The sequence below is a fragment of the Condylostylus longicornis genome, unplaced genomic scaffold (genome assembly GCF_029603195.1).
Source record: "Condylostylus longicornis isolate FDR11 unplaced genomic scaffold, ASM2960319v2 ptg000004l, whole genome shotgun sequence".
In the NCBI taxonomy this organism is placed as follows: Eukaryota; Metazoa; Arthropoda; class Insecta; order Diptera; family Dolichopodidae; genus Condylostylus; species Condylostylus longicornis.
The window spans coordinates 12093099-12100502 of NW_026577973.1; positions in this window are offsets into that span (position 1 = coordinate 12093099).

Sequence of the window (7404 nt, forward strand, 5' to 3'; positions counted from 1 at the left end):
CCCATTTTTTTCAAATTATCATGTTGCATAAGTTAATGTTAAGTAAACATTTGCAAAATATGGAATTTTGTTGAAGGTGGTGACTCACTAAGTAACTCGCCATTTCTTTTGTCAAATTATGCATTTCTTTTCGAATTATTCACACTATAACTAGAACAATAGTTCTATATTATATAGCTATATAATGTGAACGCTGTAATCGTTAGATACAAACTGACGTATTAAGCGAAATTTCATTCATAATTTCTAGAATATAGAAATATAATCTGTTACAACTTTTAATTTGCACTGCTTGGAGTTTTGTTATTGTAACATACATACATACAATCTAATTTAGTATAGAGAGATTTGCTTGCATAAATTTTCTTAAACACCTTTCCGACTTGTATTAATTCTTTGTTTCTTTTTTCAAAAAGTTGTTGACCGGTTTGAAAGAAGGACCTATATACATGTGAGTTTTCATGTATTTCCTGTAGTTGTATGTAAAGGAAATGAACAATAGTATTGAATATGGAAAAAAATGGGATAATTTCAGTTTTATTTTTATTTGATTTCCTTTTATTTATTTTTTCATTTTGTCATTTTTTGTTCCTTTATAATAATCAAATGTATTATGAAATTGTGAACGCAAAGGATATTGTTGCTTGTACTATATAGGACACATATTTATTACCAACATCATTTTACTTATTTTTAGTTTATAATAATAGTGTAATATGGGTGATTATATTGAACTTTTCTTGTTGACAATTTTAACACAAAATGTAAATTTATAAGCTTGAATTTGCTTAACATAATTTAAACTTGAAAACTTTTACGTTTTCATTTACACTTTCGTAACTATTTCAGAAAAATGAATTTTATCCAAAAGCTCAAAACAGAGGGTGAAAAAATTTGAAATATTTTCCACTACTTTTTTGTTCGTTCGATCTTTTTTAAAACTTTTCGAAAAAAATTTGAGAAGTGCTTATTGATTTCACCCTATCCGTCCGTCTTCCGTCTGTCCGTGTGCCTGTTTACAAAATTCCACATACTTTAAAATAGATAGCTAAAATTTTACATGGAATAAATAGATTTTTACTAGAAACTTACTTTCGTAGAAGAAAATTTTCTCGTATGCTCTCAAAGTACTAAGAAGGCTATTTTTGGGACAGTAGGAATCCAAAATTTTAACAGCTTTTAGATATTCTAGAAGAAATCTTTTTTCAAAACTCCGTTTTGCTAGGATATATTTGACAACCTACAGTACCGCGAAATTTATAAATTTTGGTTTTTCGGTACCTTCTTCGAAACTGTAAGCTCTTCCAAATTTCTATAAACTTAAAAAGCTAACGGTAAATCTCATTCCATCAAAAAATATAATTATTTTTTTTAAGTCACTTGCTCCACCATCCAGTTTAACCATTACATTATCTCTTCTTTTAATTTTTTTTCGCATCCTAAATATATGCAATTTTTGAAATATCTCGTTATGTGAATTCAGTTAAATAAATTAGGCTAATAAAAATTTTGACAAAATATTAAGTAACTATGAACGCTTATCAACAAAATAATTGTAAATATAACAGTATCTTCATTATAATTTATATATTTTTGAAGAAATTTTGTTTTAAATGGCACTCTATAAGCAAGGCAATAATTATCATAGTTTGATATTATTACTTTGAAATTTATTTTATTAAAATTTCCTATACATTTTCATTAAATTTTATTATATTTGTTTAAATCCGTAATAAGATAATATAGACACTTTCATTGTTGACTGACAACCAAGGTTAGAAATTTTAACAAAATCTAAAAATAGAAAATCACTTAATGTTTTTGAAAAATTGTGTAAAATTTAAATAAATTTATAAATTAGAGATTGCGAAAATATTTCAAAATTAAGGATAAAAAAAGGATATGTAGAAATAATCAGCTTTTTTGAGCAAATTATTGAAAACTGCAATAAGAAGCAAGATAGTAAAGTTGATCCTTTTTAGTTGTGTTATAGTTCAAAATAAAATTTAAAAAGGAAAATGTCTCCCTTCCTTTTTTTCCTTGTTTTATTAAACATTTTGCTTTATATCCGATAATCTGTAAATACACTTTTTTGTGTTGATGATAAAATTAAAATAAAAAACAAAACAGAAAAAAAGGAAACAATATAAAATAAAACAAAAATCAATTATTTTAATAGATAAGGACTTTAAGGATAACACAAAACATGAATCTTTGGTGGTAGTTTTTTTTGTGCTCTTTAAAATAAAAGACATTTTTATAGATTGAAAATTATTGAATTAAGGACGAATAAGAGTAATTTGTTTGAAGAAAAACGATTGTTAAAAAAAATAAAAGAACGACAAAAAATCAAATTTATTAGATTTTGTTTGTGTAGAGTATTTTGTTAGCAAATAGATAAGAAATTGAAGAGATTAAGGAATGAGATACCATAAAACGAATTTTAGGATTATTTTATTGATATTTGATTTCTGGTTTGATAAAATTTATTTTGTAATAGATACTATAAATTGTAGCTTTACTATTCCAATAGCATTTATAGAATCTTACATTATGGAAAAATTTTTAAATTTTTCAATAAATTTTTAAAGATTTCAATGAATAATATCGTTATTTGACAATTATTGCAGAATATTAATATTACAATATGTACACGGGCCACGTTCTAACTTGTTTGGAGTTATAGGTAGTTTCTTAGAAGTGCCCTTCATTGTCCCGCTTTCAAAATAATGAACAATTTACATTAATATATTGCACATTACACAAATAAATCGCCTTCTTAAGTTTTTGTTTTGCAATGCCACATATTACGCCGTATAAAACGAAACAAATTTTTAAAAAATTTTTTTAAAGTTGTCAATGGTTCTCATTGCAAATGCTTACTTTGCATATTGTATGATAGATTCGGTGATTTATATTTACATTAATTTTTGTGCCCAATTTCCATTTTGATTCCAACACCATCGTTTGCATATCAAAGTATTTTTGGTGTTCAATATTATTTATGAAGATTTTAGTTGTTCTTCTGTATTCAAAATCTGTATTATTTTTAGGAAGAAAATAAATTAAAGCGTAAAAGTATTCCTATTAATGTAAGTATGTCGAAGTACTAAGAATTAAGAATAGTAATATTATGCAATATATGTGCCACAAGGCTTATTCCTTAAAAAGCTCTTCTAATTTCTAGTTGTTTAATTTAACACTTAATAAAATCTGCTTGAATAGTAATAGAGCACTCGCGAGCATAGAAGGAAGTTTGTTTATAAATAATATGTACAAATTTTATATCTGCATTAAGTAGATGATTCCAAGGATCGTCAAGGATATAATATGTATGTAATAATCCAAAAGAAATTTTTATGATATCATCTATCTTTACTGGTGGAATATTAATGTTGAAAAGAAAATGTTTTTAATAAAATATAAAAATTCTATATTAATTATTAAATGAAACGTTCTTAAAAATTAAGAAAATCTGCAAATATTAAATCTAATAAATTAAAATATTTTTTATAGTTGAAAACAAAGTTTCTGTTATATGGCAGATTAGAAACGCCCCCGTTACATTAATATTAATTTATGTACTAATTTTTTATTCCTAGTACAAGATTAAAACAAGAAAAAATGTGTGTAATAATAAACTTCAATAATTATAAAGTCATGTTTTAATTATAGTTAAACTATACAGTTTGCAAAATTACCTACACTCTTTTAAAAAACCCCAATTGAATTTTACCTTATTTTTCATCATAAATACATTAATATTAAGGAAAAAAAGAAATAGAACAAAAATATTATGAAATATTATAGAAGGACATTGTAATTGTTTTCAATGTGAATTCAATGAAATTTACAAAAACCAAACAAAATATTGTTTAAGTAAAAATCCACTAATGTTAAACTTTACTTGGCCATATTGCACACTAACAACAAAAATATAATTTGCATATTCATTAAAAACACACAATTGCCTATGATTTCATTATTTCGAATAATTTCTTTCTCTCTTTGTTCCTGTTTTGTTCTTTTTTTAGCCACTTTTTTAATAAAATTGGAAAAAAGTGCTTATTAAATTCATTCTGTCCGTCCTGTGTCTGTTGATTAGATAAAAAACTTCGATTTTATGCTTAAGCAGACTTCTACTTCTTAAAATTATTTCTCTCCAACAGGAATTTCAACCGACAATCCTTTTAAAAGTTACAGCTCATCAAAGTTCCAAACATGACTATTTATTGTATCTAGATCAAAAAGACTTCTTTTTGACTATGCTGCTTTTTCTACCGCAAACCAGCATAGTCAAACACTACAATGAGAAAGTAAACCGCTTAATTTTACTATTTTAAACTATTTCTTAGACGATGAGGTGTAGGAGTTTAAAATTTTAGCAACTTATAGACGTTAGTAAATAATTATTTTGTTTTAATAAAATTTTTTTCCATCTCCACCCGCCTCCAAGTTATCACTTATTGTAGAAATTAACTTACTAACTTTACATTATGCTTTCCTCCCTCATCAAATGATGCCGATTTTGCTAGGAAATCTGACAGATGCATGTTGTGCGTCCAAGTTTCTACTAAAGTCTAATGTCAAATTCTCAAAATTTGTCGTGCCCATGCAATTAATCAACGAAAATTAGTCGTGAAATTCTTCTTGTATCTGAATTTGTCTATTCCTCAACCTAAATGTATGCAATAATTAAAAATATTATTTTTTGTATATTAAGTAAAAATAATTTAAACGAATTATTGTTTAACCTTAAAGCACCTTTAACTTGCTCAAAGGAAAAATGTAACTCCACAAACCTTTGGTTCGATCCAAATTTATTTATATTAATATTACTATAATATTATTATAACAAATTTTCAAGGAACATGACGTCGTCGTTCAGCAGGACTCAAGTTTTATTAATTTGTGTTATTGTACAAAATGTAAATTTTTGTTTACAACAACCAACACTGTATGTGGAAGAAAAAAGAAACTTCTTGTTAAAATAATTTTTCGAACACATATTTTTACACACAAATTTCGTATATCAGTTATATTATATATGTAAGCAGTCACAAACTTGTAAACTTGTAACATTATTAAATATATTTTATTTTAATAGCAAATGGAAATTTCGTGCTGCATGCGAAATGCAAATCACTAATTTCCAATCCTAGACAAATTTTAAAGTGAAATGAAAAAAAAACAAAAAATGTTTTACTTAATATAGAATGAAATACGCGGTAAAGATTTCAGTTACACACTCATATTTAAGTTTGTATAGAATATAATATGCTTAATAACTTTTGCCGGATTTTTTAGGCGGCTCATTTTTTGAAATTGTTTTTAGGTAGTTTATGTATATAAGTACATATATAATGTATATATACACAAAATATATGAACGTATTTTACCCATGTTGAAATTGTTTAAGCGACTATAAAATTATTTTGGGATTATAGCAACTTTTAGTATTTGAATAACATGGAAATGTATTAAAAAATAATATACACACATACACAACAATATATGTATACAAAAATTTTTTACTAATTTATTACATAGTTGATGTAGAGAGCAGAAGTGGACTATTACGTAATTGAATTAATATACGAAATTTGCTATATACTGATCCAAGAAGAACTACATTAAACTCGTAAAAAACAGTAAAAAATACTGCAATCTTTTTTCCATTTTGCAAAAAATGTTGCATATCCTAATTACACATGTTGCGGAAATTCTTTTATATACAGCGTGATTCTGAAAGGTATACAACAACATACACCATTGGCTAGAAGATCGAAAATGGGTAAAACTTTTTTTTCATACTGGGTGCCAAATCTCAAGGGTTTCTGAGTTCCAGGGATTTTATCGAATTTTCACGAAATTTTTTCTTACCCAAGTTTTTTGGATTATAACTTTTATTCTGAAAAAGGTAGGAGCTTCCACCAAGCAGTTTCAGAACGATCTAGTAAAAGTCTTAGAATAGACAAGCTGCTTGGTTCTGTACTTTATGTATCTTTGTAATACCAAGCATTCGAACTTTATGGAAAATCAAATTTTTCCGTTGTTTTATTTTTTCAGTTTTTTCTAGATAGTTTAGTAAGAAACTTTTTAAATCCTTGTATTTTTTTTTTAAACTTCTTCCCAGCTGCTTAAGCTTTAAGACCTCAAACATTAAAAAATTTTTTATATTTTAAAGGCCCTATTTTTTAATATATTTTTTCATTTTTATTCATGTATTGATTTGATTGCGCTGTAATTTTTAATGACAAGAGTCACTCGCAGAAACAGTTGACATTATTAAGAGCCGTTATTTTGATAAAAAATCTGAACTTTAATGTTTTTATTAAAATCTAACTGATAATGACAAAATTGAAACGAAATTTTATACAAATTTTTAATTTGAAAAACATAAATTGATTTTAAAAAATTTGAAATTTTTAAAAAAAGAAAAACTAGCATTTTGTATTAGGAAAAACAAAAAAAATCTAGTAATCAAAAATTTTTTTTCGAAACTTTTCTTGGTAAGAAAAATTGTAGGTTTTTAATTTTTGCCAATTTTTGTAAGAAAAGGTACCTATATGGTTTGAAATTTTTAAATGCATTTTTCTCGCATTGGGTGCAATTTAAAAATTTGAAAAAATAATTTTCGGAATTTAGACACCAATTGGCATCTGAACTTATTAAAATTATCCAGTTGGAGCGAATTTTTAAAGGCATGCCATATAATTTTTGACATTTCTTTTCATAGAAAAAAAATTTTTTTTAATAGGAAAATTTAATTTTTTTGAACAAAATGGAGTTTGTAAATAATATGGTATTAACATTATGAACTTAATAAATAATTAATAAATAATTTAATAATTGGACTAATAAATTGTAAATAAATTTTTACAAAATCTAAAATTGGCACACGGTTGATGCAACTAGAGAGGTATTCCATAAAGCAATTAATTTAAAATATGCCATTGAATAAAAATAGACTTGAAAGAAAAAAAACATAAATTTTTGCCGAATTAGGTGAATTTTATAGGAAAATTTGGTGTTTGTATTGAGAAGCTTGTAAATTTTTTGAATAAGGAATTCTTATTTTTCCAAATTTTTTGATAAACAAATATTAAATTGAATTTAATTTTAGTTTTATTAACATCTGGTTTGATTTTAATTGAATTTCGGGCTAACAATATTTGTGGTTTTTGTACTATATCTTTTGTACCATAAAAATTTTTTTAATGTTTGAGGACTTAAATTAAAGCTTAGGCAGCTGGGAAAAATTCTAAAAAAAAATCCAAGCATTTAAAAAATTTCTTGCGAAATTATCTAGTTAAAAACAACTGCAAAAATAAAGCAAGGGAAAAATTTGAGTTTTCGTAAAATTCGAATGCTTAGTATTTGAAAGGTACATAAAATACAGAA